The following is a 13957-nucleotide window of genomic DNA, read 5'->3' on the forward strand; positions in this document are numbered from 1 at the left end:
AAACTCAAATCCTAGATCCGCCACTGGTAATTGGAACTAAGCAAGGTCTTCGTAGCCTTCCACCGATCACGGTTCGCTTCATGGGTTCCAATATTAACGGGTCTCGTACTGTCAAAAACCTCGGTATCACGTTTGACCAGAGCCTCACGTTCATCGATCATGTGACTGATGTGGCGCGCCGGTGCACAGGTGTTCTGAGTGGGCTGAGTCACTGCCGGCACGCCCTTCCGAGAGAGACATTGACTACGCTGGTGCAGGCGCTGGTTATGTCTTCCGTACGCTATTGCATCAGTGTATACGGCGTGTGTGGCGCAATGCAACGGGCTCGGCTGCAGAAATTGATCAATTTTGGAGCTCGGGTGATATCGGGTCGGCGGAAATACGATCATATAAGTGATGTCATTAGGGAGCTGCAGTGGCTGTCGGCGGAGAACCTGTGGCGCTATCACTCACTGAGCATGTTGAAGCGTATGATGCACACAGGGCAGCCGGAGTCGCTGAGAAATAGAATTGTGACTCGTGGAAGCATTCACGGCCGATGATACAAGGCAGACGGACTCACTTGAAACACCGGCAATGCGTACCGAGTCCGGGCGCCGCCGGTTCCTGTATTCGGCTGTATCGGAGTACAATGCCTTGCCCCAGGATCTCCGCGACCTGGGCCCTCGTCAGTTTAGTGCCCACTGCCGTAGCCATCTGCTGAGAGTGCAGAATGGTGAATAGTTGAACTTGCAATGTGTGATGTGTACTGTGCAGGAATGCGTGGGTTGTGGTATGGATGTTCGTATGTGCATTTTAGAACTTTCCCATCCGTCCGTGTTTTACTTTTTGGACTCGACGCCAAGAATAGCCATTATTTGTATATGGAGTGGTTTGTCATGAAGTCAATACATACATACATACATACATACTTAAGCTCGACGACATGCCCACCAGGCTTCACCAGAAATGAGCAGATAGCACTGTCCCTGGTCCCAGCCCAGCTGTATTACACAACGTCTTTTCTAACCATTTGTGTGTGATTGTCATACACATCTCCTTTCGTCAATAATTCATACAGCCTTCGCTATATGTCTGTCACCTCTCGCAATGTGACTTTCTTATTGCGCACTTAACAGAAGATATATGCACCAGTATAACGCCTTTTGGGGCGACTAACGGAGCGAGCGAGAGGGTGGGCCTTGCACGTGCGAAATTGCGAGGGGGTACCTCCAACTGACTTGTGCACGGCACCCTACTAACTGGTCTCTAGCGATGTGCCAAATTTGGGCACAATCGGCCCAGCCGTTCTCGAGATCTGGAAGCGGCACCCTGCACGTGCGCACGTGCAAAATGGGTCCCAACTGACTTGTGCACGGCACCCTACTAACCGGTCCCTAACCGTGTACCAAATTTGAGCGCAATCGGTCCAGCCGTTCCCGAGATCTGGAAACGACCCCTGCACGTGCGCACGTGCAGCAGCACCCCAACTCTGGCACATGTATATGCAGTGCCTAGTGGGTGCCTACCTACATGCCAACTTTCAGCGCAATCGGCCAAGTAGTTACCGAGATATTGCAACAATTACAAAACTGGCACCTCTTCGTTTTGCACGTGGCACGTGCATAAGGGGTCACCCACATGCATCGGGAATAGTCCAATACTTGGTAGAAGGAATGAAGCTACCCTACAAAAATTACCGCGTGTAAATCGGTCAAGTGGTTGCTGAGATATAAGCCTCGCAAAAGCGTGACCACGGCCGGCCGGCCGGCCGCTCATACTCAGAAATTTCCGTTAATCTAAGGAAAAACTACGCTCGCTTCGCTCGCTCCGTAACAAATGGTAATCATTTGTCTCCGATGCTGCTTCCGTTTCTTAACCCCCCCCTCTCTCTCTCTCTCTCTTTCTCTCTCTCTCTCTCTCCCTCTCTCCCGCCGGAACCACTCTCCTCTCGCTGCAGCCGCTGCTGTCAGTGCTAGTCCCCTCCCCGTGCCGTGCCAGCCAGCCGGGTGCCCACCGGAAAGGGCCGCCTTCCGGGCGCGGCTCAGCGGACGGGACGACTTGACTTTCAATTGAATCGCAGCTGATTCAGCGGCGGCTGGCGGTCACTGCGCGCTCAGATGACAAAAAGCCGGCTCCGAGTGACGGCAGGCGGGGGAGGGTGGTCGCCGGGGACCGTCGGAGGTCGCCGAGGCCGAGCCCGCAGTGGGGCCACCTGACACGACCTCTAGCCGAACCAAACGCCCCACGGCACTGTGCTCACTACTCAGGGAATGGGAAAGGTTGGAATGGTCCTGGGGTTTGAGTTGAAAAAAAAAAACAACAACAAACAAATGAAGCATTTTCCAAACCTTGTGGCGTATCAGCATCAGCAAAAGTATAGTGCGGGCTTTTAGATTGCGCGTAAATTGTTCTGCAGTTTCTTTTCTGAAGTGCTGTCCTGTTCAATCTGTTCACGGGGACAAGTTCTGCCAGCTGCCTCGTAAGGCACCTGGCAGCTCTCTCTCCGTCTGCAGGAACGGAGTCGGTGCGTGCCTATCGCGCGCGGCGGAAACGTGTGGCGGAGCCATGTCCGCCGGCCGCCATGGTACATACACCGCCGCGGCACTACATAGTTCTTCCGCGGGCCAGGTCATAGGGGGCAAAATCACCCTGTCTGGCCGGTCCTAAGGGACAAAGTCGATTGATTCAGCTGCAGTGGAGCTTCAGTCCTGTCTTCAGCTGCTAGAGCTCTGAAAAACGGGACCGAGGGCGCTCCAATCCTCATACCAACTCTGCTTCCTCAGATGGCGCAAATAGTCATTACGTCTTATCCAATAGCACGTAGCACAAGACTTGCCTGCATTGACAGGTTATTGTGCTTGATGTGCTACAACAAGCAATTGGTTATATTGCCGGTAATATAACGAACGATTATTAAGCACATTGTAGACCTATGGACACATTTCTTTCTTTAGAGCCAGTTAAAGACACGCAAAGAAGCAAATGAACTTATTCTTCGCCAATCGTCATTCTTCAGTGATTCTTCAGAAGTCGTGCAAATAAAGAGAACCTATTCACCCAGGACAGTGTGTCAAAGGTTGGTCTTCAATGGCCTAACTTGTATGATGACACACGCCACTGTGAAATGTGATGAAATGGTCAGGGGACAAGGACATTCATAATCCAATTTTATAGCGGTTGGCTCGACTCTTGTTGTTCGCAGTTGGGCATTTTTAATTGGAGCTAATAGTCCGAAGGAAAAGGAAAGTAGTACAGGGAATGCGGACACAGATTATCGCCACCAAAGTTGGCGGAGTTTTCAGTTGACGAGGATAATGAGCCAATGATGAAGGCCGAACGATCTGAAGGACGCAGGTTTTTGGCTGCAGTGCAGTGGACGGATTAGCAGGAAGTGCATCGGTGATTATAAGTGTTCCCTTGTCTTTGTATAGGGCAAGTGTTGATGAAATAGCATTTGCAGTTTACTACATAGAATATAGGGCAAGTATTGATGAAATAGCATTTGCAGTTTACTACAGAGAAGGGTACTTTTGAAAATGCAGCCTTCATTAGAATATGTAGAGCCATGGTATACCAACACTTTTGTTGTTTTGTAGATTCTGTTTAAACACTTCACTCGTGGCTTAATGTATTTGAAAAAAAAAAATTGCAAGAGTGATATACCTTATTTGGTATTTGTGATTTCCTTCCTTCTCACTATTTAAGATTGATTTGTTTGTTCATGACGCAGAAAAAGGCCCTATCACGCGAATTTAGATATCACAAGAAAGCAGTAGATAGTTTTTATGTAGGTACTCTTTTTCTCATGAACACAGGACTGAGAAGTGCTTTTTGCAGCCCATTGGGTGGCAGCGGGCACCACTCAAGTGTTTACCGTAAATGTACATGTAGGTAGTGTGTTGCCATTGGGAATGTAAGGGGGAGGGACTGCGGGAGGAGGTGCGCGCAGAGTACACGGTAGCACTGGGATGTGCACTGGCGCGTCGTCTTGCATCAGGCCCGGCGCTCTCGGCTCCGTCTATCAGCTCAGACGGCTTCCTGCACGTCGCCGGTCCATCCGGCGGCGGGATCCTGCCCGGTCGGCGCCCCGGCGCCCCGGCGCGCCCCAGTGCAGTCAGTGTCCCGGCGCCCCGGCGCGCCCTCTTCCCGCTCCGTCCGCGACGCCGATAGTGTGGGCTCGAGCACACGTCCCTACTGACCGGAGCACGTGCCGAGAGCTGCACTTCCTGCCACGTCCGGTCTCCAGACAGCTCCTTCATGGCAGTGAGATCCTCATAGAATTGTTCGAGTCAGCCCTCTGCCAGAACACTTAGGACGTACCAATGTTGAGGGTATTCGGTTCAGACGTTCTTTGAGGTGGGGTTCACTGGACAGGGGCACGTGTAGCGGCATTCCAGCTCTGAGACAGGCAACTTCATCGCCCGGCTGTTGTCCAACGATAAGAGTAGACCAGATAGAATTGGTGCAATCGGCCCCGTTAATCCGGATTTTTATAGAGGATCAATGTTCACATAACTGCTTCAGCACGTGGCACGTGCACTGACCGTCACCCGTCGCATCAATGCCGTTAACCCTCGCCGGCCGAGGGGGGGGGGGCGGGTGCCGCCCCCCCCTCCCCATAGGGTTTTTTCGCAATAGCTCCGAACACGCTGGAGATAGAGAGCTGAAACTTGGCATACCTGACCTTTGATCCAAGCCGGATCTTTTGACACCAACCGCATTTTTGGGTCAGGTCAGGTCACTGACCTATGACGTCATAAGTGAACCTCTGCACGGTCTTCAGATGTCGCAACTTCGCAACGCCCTCACTGCCAGAGGAGATGTCACAGGGAAATGAAACTTGCAGGATCTAGTATCCATTATGAGTCCCACAACTTGTATATCTCGGATTTTTCCTAAAGGTCATATGAGGTCAGGTCATTTTCGTGACCTCACCATTATAAGTCAATGGGGAAAAATTCAAACTGCTATTCTGGCGCCGGGAACGATCTCCAACTATCTCAAGCACACAGAATCGTGATTTGATGCACTCCTTGCAAGGTTAGATGCGTCACTTTTGCAATGTTGACCTTGCGTGACGTCATTTATGACGTCATCAAGGTCATATTAGTTTCTCGTCAATAACTCTTGATCAAATTGAGCTAGCGAGTCGGGAAAGCCACCAATGGACTCAGGAAGACCTGCCGAATCGAATGATATGCGACATGACCTCTTTCGACCAACTTCGTAACCTGGAGGTGCTGACCTGACCTTGACCTGAGGTCAACACCCCAAGTTGACCTGACCCGGACAAAAAGTATATCATTCGACGCGCCTGAGCGAGACGAACACGATGCTGCCAAAATCGGCGCTCTGCGGCCGTTTTTTGCGAAGTTATTCACCAAAAACTGAGCCGTACCTTTGGGCACTTGACCTGACCTCAGAGGTCACCGGTTGACCTAGGACCTTAAAATCGGGTACCAATCTCTGCGTCTCGTAACGGCGCACACGCTCGTTTTTTCCGCGACGCGCTAGCTCCACCAGGGGCGAAACGGCGAGGGGGTGTCGTACCCACCCCCCCCCCCCCTCGGCCGGCGCGTATGTAGAAAACCAATAGGTCCGGCGAGGGTTAAACTGTCATTTTTATGAGGGTATGCACTATGCGCTTATCTTTGTCATGTTTCGGATGAAATTGATACAGCAAATTTGTTTATTGTTCTCCATGGCTGGCAATTCTCTATTTCGCATCGATGTGACATGACCCTACTCGTAAAAAGGGAAAGTTTTTTAAGTTTTGAAATTAAGTTGAAACGGTTTTGCCAAGATGTTGGCATAATTATTAGAACTATTTAATGGAAGTCGTTCGCAGGATATGTATAAACGAACGCAAATCACTGTCAAACTATTAAAAAGTTTTTGTATCTGCTATAATTATGGTCAAAAATTTGCCGTTAATGCCGGAAAGAAGTTCAGCTGTAATTTGCTTATATACTTAGGCATACTGTATAATGTGTATTGTGTATACTGTATTTCCCTATACTGTATATAAATAAGAAAGTAATACTAATGGGTGCATATTTCAACGATTTTTGTATTGGTGGGGTACGGGGCATAGGTGATATTCAGCTAAATCTTAGCGTCGGGCTCTCGGCTAAACCGGTTTGGCCTTCAGAATGGCGCTAATGGTTCCACCGGATATCTATGGCTGTCCCGAGGCCGATACCTTTTCTTGCAATCCTTTTGCTGTGACACCAAGATGACTTTATTGCATGAATACGTTGTGCGTCCTCACAGCACCGGTGTGAAATAATAGCTGATTCCGGGATAGCGTCTTTGACAAGAGAAGTCAATCCATACTCCCTCCAGACCAGGGGCCCTATTCAAATATACCCGGCCCTATTCAAATTATCAATGTGCCGTCTCACTTTGTTTGGACCCCTATAGACATGACACTTTTCCTGTAGCTTAGATAGTTAATCACATTACAGTCGTGGATCCTCGTATTCTGTAGAAGAGCGTGAACGCTTCTAGTCCAGCCTCTAGCCCCGGATCACCGGCCTGAGCATGTAATTAAATATGTGCCTGTTGCTATGTCTGCCGGCGCAGCGGAGGAGCCGACCCTACCGCCCCACACACCCGCGCACTAACGCCAACATGATAAACGGACCGGTCACGTGGTCTGAGGCCCGGGCGGCGGCCGTGGTCACGTGGGCGGCCTGGCCAGGTCCGCCCGATGCATGCAACTGCGCCGCTCGGTCCCCAGCAGACCCCCCCCCCTGGTACCCCCCCCCCCGTCCGCTAGACGCCGACAGGGCCTTTTACGTCGGTACGGCGCGCAGCCGGTCGCGGCTGCCGGTGACGCCGGTGCAAACAAATGAAGTGATTATCATACGATCACAATGCCATTGAGAGCTCGCCGCTCGCCAGCGATATTCGGAGTCGCGCCAGGCTTTCAATGAGTTTATCAGTGAGACGACGGACTGGTCAGTGGCACAGGGTCGGCGGCCGGCAATACATCTATCAATCTGATCGAATTGAGGATTGGGCAATTTTAATCAGATAATGAGAAGCACTTTTTATATTTTTCATATACTCCCACATATTCCTCATCTTCGTTTTTGCAGCTTAACTCTTAACCAGTTAAAATCACACGCCGTTACGTTTAAGATGTTTTGCAATATGCTGGAAGCTATTAGTAAATAATTACAATGCCGAGACGCTCAATCCACGCCCTGGACCTGCCCCCCCCCCCCTCTCCCCCACCTCAGTCCTAGGTGTTAGCGAGCAAATAGGCATTTTTGATACCTTTGCAAAGACGGCCGGCGCTCGGAGCGCGGCGGTCGGTCCGCCGCGCCACGCCGCTCACATATGTGTCATCTGGCCCCTGTCCTGGTTCTCATGCCCACGTGTTGTGCGTACCACGAGGGCTGAGACGGGACGGGGGCCTGACAGTCTTCGACGGGACTCCACCGGTGCGCGACGGCCCGGTGCACGACGTGGCCGACGTGGCCTTACGTACGACGCGGCCACGGGGCCCTACGAGAACGATTCAGTGAACCGCATTTGTGACCGCCGTATTTTGTGCATTTTAACCGTTTCCGTTTCATTCAAGAATAGACTTTTTCATATATGAACAATAACTTTATGGTCCTCCGGGTGACGAAAGAGAACGAGTACTCGAACGGGTGAACTAAACGATTCTCGCGAACATTCTGGTCCTCCGGGCCGGATATCAGTGAGCTAGTGTGCGAATGGATTTACAGTGACGACGCGGTAGTGTGAACTGTGAGTGCAATGTCTGACAAACGGTCACGACACGACAGTGATGCAAAATCGCATCAAGGTCGCCGGAGCTCATATCACACGAGGAGTGAGGCGAGCTTCAGTACGGCGTCCTCCGGCCTCAGTGAAGCTCGCCGCCGAGCTGCGCTAAGCAAGCTCCAGGCGGAACAGGCCCAGCGCGCCGCCGCCGCCAAGGCTGAGCTGGCCCGGCGTCAGGCGGAGGCGCAGGCAGAGCAGTCCCGGCAGCAGGCGGAGCAGGCGGAGGCGCAGGCAGCACTGGAAGCCCAGGCGGCGAAGGATGAAGCAGAATGCCGCCAGCTGGAGTTGGAGCTGCTGGAGCAGGCGGAGGCGCAGGCAGCACTGGAAGCCCAGGCGGCGAAGGATGAAGCAGAATGCCGCCAGCTGGAGTTGGAGCTGCTGGAGCAGGAGGAGCGGGGTTCGCAGCTCGCTCGTTCTTACGCTGCACCATCCGTCGCCGGCCTCCCGGTGGTTGCAACAGAGCCACCGGCGCAGGTATGCGTGTCTCGACAGACGGACGAGTCGGTCACGCGCACCCGACAGTGGCTGACTCAGTCTCAGCTACACGTGCCACCAGTGGATACGGCTCCCGTCAGCGCTGTGCCTCCACCTGCAATGTGTCTGCAGCGCCTGTCCAGTGACGACACGCGAGCGGTCCCGCATCTGCCGCGCATCACACTGGAGAAGTTCGGAGGCTCTGCCATCGAGTGGCCGCGGTGGATAGCCCTCTTCAAAGCGCTAGTACACGACTGCGCCGACCTCACCGACGTAGAACGGCTGACCTATCTGCAGAGTCACCTGACGGGGCCGGCGAGAGAGTCTGTGCGGGGCATGCTCTGCGACGCCAGTCTATATAGCACTGCCCTGGGTGAGCTGGAACGAGAGTTTGGTGACCCGTCCCGTGTGATACACGCCACGATGAAAAGACTGCTCACAGCGCGGCCGGTGAAAGACGGTGACCTGTCAGCGCTCACAGAGCTGTCTCGTGAGCTCCACACCGCGGTGAGCGTCCTACAGTGTCTGCACTACGAGCACGACCTCGCTGCCGCCACGAATGTCACCACTGTGACTGGGAAGCTACCAGCCTCCCTCGCCTGGAGGTGGGGCGAGCACATGGTGGAAAACGGCATCACTCGTCCGACGCTCGTCGATCTCGACGAATGGCTTCGCCGTCATGTGTCAGCTGGTCGGTTGGCCTTGAACGTGACCACCAAGCAGCTGCCGAAGGTCGAGGCTAATGACGCTGAGTGCCGCCCGAGACGCGTGTTTACCACCACGTCGGCGCGGCCCACGCCGGCGGCTGTAAAGCGGGAGAGGACAGCTGCCATAAAGTCATCAGCGGACGGACACAGTGACTGGTGTACCATGTGTCAGCAAACACACGAGCTCCAGCACTGTGACGAATTTCTCGCGCTGACTGTGAGTGAGAAGGCAGAGTTCGTCGGCAGAAACGGACTGTGCTTTAACTGCCTGGGTCGCGATCACATCAGCGCCACGTGTCCCAGTGATGCACGATGTGACGCGGAGCACTGCGGCAGGCGTCATCACACGCTGTTACACAATGGAGGACGAGTGTTTCCGCTGCGCGATTCCGATGATGGTACGCCGTCATCTGCCAAACATGTCGGCACCGCATCGGCCGAGCCTCGCAGTGATGTTCTCCTGCAGGTGGTGCCCATCACCGTAAATGGGCCGGCAGGTAGCCGCACCACGAACGCACTCTTCGACCTGGGCAGTCAGGTCACACTGATCACCGACGACCTGTGTGACCGGCTCGGCATCTCGGGGCCCACCGACAAATTGGTGCTGAGTACGCTGAGTGGGACCCAAACGACGACGTCACGACGCGTATCCTTCGCCGTCGAGGCTGTGGGCGGCGACGGCAGGGCACACCGTATACGAAACGCCCAAACGACGCCGACGTTAAACGTGTCAGCCAAGGCCATGGACTGCACAGTAGCAAAGGAGAAATGGCCGCACCTTGCCGACCTGGATCTCCCCAGCGCCACCCACGGCCCAGTGGAGGTGCTCCTGGGAACCGACGTCATTGAACTTATTGTGCCGCGGGAAGTGATCGAGGGACCGACGGGAACGCTGTGCGCCGTAAGGACGCTGTTGGGATGGACGGTGACCGGGCGGGCGTCGGAACGCTCGGTGCTCGATGGTGAACACGTTGTCAATCACGTTCGTGTCAGTGATAAAACGAGTGCAGTCGCTGACCTTCACACCCAGGGATCATCAGAGACGACCCAGTGGTGTCACGCAGCCGAGCCGCCGGGCGCGGCCGACATCTTCAGCAGAGGCGGCCCGGGGACGGACCTCGCCCCCGGCGGACCGTGGATACGAGGTTCAGCTGCGCTGTCCGGCCCGGCCGCCCCCTCCAGCGACGAGACGAGGGTGACGGCGTGCGTCACCGAGCGAGCGGAGCCGGTCGTAAACGGCAGTGACTTCTCGTCCTGCCTCATGAACTCCGGCGGCCTGCTCAGAGTCGGTGGCCGTCGCTGGAAGCGGAAGAACACGCAGCCGCAGGATCGCCCCTGGCGACGCCGGCGGCGAGAGTGTCTCCCCGCGCACGCCGACCGCACACTGCATGTCGATCATGGACACGACCGAGGTCAGGGTTGGCGAACTAGTGCGACTGACCGACGTAAACGTACCACGTGGACATTGGTCGGTGAGATGAGCGGAGTGTGTGACCCTGGTGTGGGCGGTCGTATTCCCGCCGTTGACGTGACGACTGATACCGGCCAATACAGGCGGCCTGTCTCTCGTCTCTGCCGTCTTGAGTGCGACGGCGACGGACAGTAAATGGACTCGGAGAGATAATGTGCGCGCACGTGGGACGGTTAAAGTGACTCGTCTACGACCGCACTGTGCCGCCGACGAGCAGTGTGGAGATCGGAGCGTTTATTAATGCTTCCTGCGCCCGCCATTCGCGGTGTTAACGTGTGTGTGTGCGTGAGAGAGTGAGCCGCTCATTCTGTCCGCTGCGAATGGTCATTTGTATTGAGTGTTCAGCCATTAGCTATCAGCTGTGAGCCGTGTGACAGTTCTTGGACGCGCTAGTAGTTTACGACCTTAGAGTGTAACATAGCAGTGTTAGATTAGTTTATGATACGCACCGTGTTAGCGCTATTGTACGTCCGCGTTTGTTCGCTTCGCCGCTTCGGTAACGTAATGTGTGTCATGTTGTACATTGTGTGATGGGTGTTTGTTGTGTGTCGGCCATGTGACGGCAATGTCACTGCCGCCAGGCGCCAATGCCTCTCGGCCCAGCGTGTGTAGTTTACGACATGCGTCAGTGTGTGTCGGCACCCGGCTGCCGAGACCGCGCCGTCACCAGTTTTATGACTGGGTGATTGTTGGCGGGGATAATGCCTGCCTCAGTCAGACATTGTGTAGTGCGTAATGTGCATCGTATGTGAGTGTATGTATATCGCGCATGTTGAACGGATCGTTACGAGTGTGTGCGTGCGTACGGGACGCTTGAACGATTGCTCGCTAGTTGTTGGATTTTCCGCGGATGATCGCGAAAAACCGGGCCGGCTATGTTAGCGAGCAAATAGGCATTTTTGATACCTTTGCAAAGACGGCCGGCGCTCGGAGCGCGGCGGTCGGTCCGCCGCGCCACGCCGCTCACATATGTGTCATCTGGCCCCTGTCCTGGTTCTCATGCCCACGTGTTGTGCGTACCACGAGGGCTGAGACGGGACGGGGGCCTGACAGTCTTCGACGGGACTCCACCGGTGCGCGACGGCCCGGTGCACGACGTGGCCGACGTGGCCTTACGTACGACGCGGCCACGGGGCCCTACGAGAACGATTCAGTGAACCGCATTTGTGACCGCCGTATTTTGTGCATTTTAACCGTTTCCGTTTCATTCAAGAATAGACTTTTTCATATATGAACAATAACTTTATGGTCCTCCGGTTGACGAAAGAGAACGAGTACTCGAACGGGTGAACTAAACGATTCTCGCGAACACTAGGTATGTATGTACCCGACTCCGTCCCGCGGCACAGCAGGGCGCCCGTCCGCCGGTGGCGGCGGTGGCGGCCCGCGTGGCCAGCGCCCACGCGCCGCGCCGGAGAAAGTCGCAGCGCCCCTCAGGATAGCTGACATGCCCGGCTCGGCCGATCGCTAACTAAAGGCGCCACCAAGTCGGCTTTGTTCACACCTCGAGGTCGGCCGTGCGGACTCGGAGGGGTGCGTGCCGCCGTCGGCCGGGCCGGGGCGCTATTGTGCGCGCCGCGCCCGGGTGGGGCCGGCCTCCCCTCTGCCGAGGGACCCAGCGCCGCGCCGCCCCGGCCCGGCCCGGCCAACAATGAGCAATCGCCCTCCGGAATGGCCGATTAGGCTCATAGCTCCAGGCGCGGTTGTAAGCATTTCGCCCGCTGCCCTAAACGATCCAATTCGTTCCCGATTTGTTTCGGCCATCCGGACGGGTTCCGTGGGTCGGGACTATGGGGATGGCAGCTACATTTCCTTTTTATGCGGCATTCCCAGGCTAACACGCCGTGGTGCTGCCGCCGCCTCTATGCTGGCGAGCTCCGTAGCGAGGACACGGAACAAGAGCCTGTGATGTCAAAGAAACCCCAAGTCTGACGTCAGTGGCCGTTTTTCTGAGGGCATTGTGGAATCTCACACAAACAGCTTTTGTGCCCACCAGCACGGCCCTCGGGCAGGCTCTGCGGTTGTAGTCGGTCGGCGAGGCTCTCCATTTTTCCTTATCGCTCGGTGCCGGAAAGCGCACACCTGTGCCGGCCACCTGTGCCGACAATCCGGCTCTGTGCCCCCCCCCCCCCCCCGTCCAGCCCCGAACACCAACCGGCCGACGTGTCCGACTGTCCTGTAGACGAGCCTGGACCGAAAGGCGTGATATCACGATATGGGCGCTCCGCTCCCTGTCTGCGCCTCCCACTCGGTGTGGGTTCGTCTGTGGGAGACCGGCCGGTGTCAGAGCAGGCGGAACTGCCGCCCTGACACAACTCGAGGTCAGGGCTGCCGGCCGCGGGAGGTGCGCCAGGCGCCGTGTCGCCTCTGCGGCCCTGATTCTGAAATACGGCCCCCGATTAGCTGGTCTCTGGCGCCGCCATCCTGGCCCGAGACTGGAGCTGCTGTGTTCACCGACAGCCTTTCCGCTGCCGTGGGATTAGAGCCGCCGAATAGGCCAGCTCTGGCTGTCCGCTCCCCTCGGATTAGAGCTGTCTGCTGGTTATGAGAACTGCGTCCGGAGCCCGGCTTCCACACTGGAGTCGATGACGCTCCCATAAGGTCCAAAATTAGTGGTAGAGCTACCGGAGAAGAGCCATACTGCGCGGCGCATCTGGTCGGTCCGGCCAGCAGGCGTGAAAACGCGCCCGGAGAATTACTTATTGGCCGGTCAGTTAATTAGGAGGGGAGGCGGCGGCCGGCGGGCGCGGCTAAACCACAGCTGGCCTGAGGCGGCGGCGGCGGGCTGCTGCGTGCCGGGCCACCGAGCCGGGCCCGCGGACGGTGGACGATGGACGGTGGACGGCGGACGGTGGACGGCGGACGGCGGACGGCGGACGGTGGACGGCGCGGACGATGGTCGGTGGACTGCGGGCGGTGGACGGTGGACGGTGGGGGGGGGGGGACGGTGGACGACTATTTTTTATTTACTCGTACATTGTCCTGTAATATGTTAATTAACCAGTGCCGCGGCTGAGCCTGCAGCGGCTGAGCGGCCGGGCGTTTCTGGTTGTCTGGTGGTGGCGGCCGCGCGGCGCGCCCATCGAGCGTGGGCCACATGCGACACACGTGCCATACACTGCCATGCACAATGTACTACACACACTACATAGGTCACACCCATATCAGCCGGCCCTGCCCAATAAGGCACAATGGGAGCAGTGCACGCTCAACAAGAACATTGAGCAGGGCACCCACGGAACCGGCATAACGAGCGACGGGGATCTGAGGAAAGAAACAGCTCACACTTCCTAATCAACTGAACCTGCAGTTTGCAGACGCACGCAGACCTGAGACCTCTCATATAGAGAAGTATGTGACAGAGCATGAATATCTTAATTAAGTCCTTGCCATTTTACGCTGTTCCTATGGATATATGCCTCTGAACTTGATTATGGGTAAGTACTAAGTACACACCAAGCTAGTGATGTATATTGGTGTGCTGTAGTGTTCAGTTCAGGAACAGCCTGTGTATTTGCAAGCA

This window comes from Amphibalanus amphitrite, unplaced genomic scaffold (genome assembly GCF_019059575.1).
Source record: "Amphibalanus amphitrite isolate SeventyFive unplaced genomic scaffold, NRLGWU_Aamphi_draft 001017F_arrow, whole genome shotgun sequence".
Classification (NCBI taxonomy): domain Eukaryota; kingdom Metazoa; phylum Arthropoda; class Thecostraca; order Balanomorpha; family Balanidae; genus Amphibalanus; species Amphibalanus amphitrite.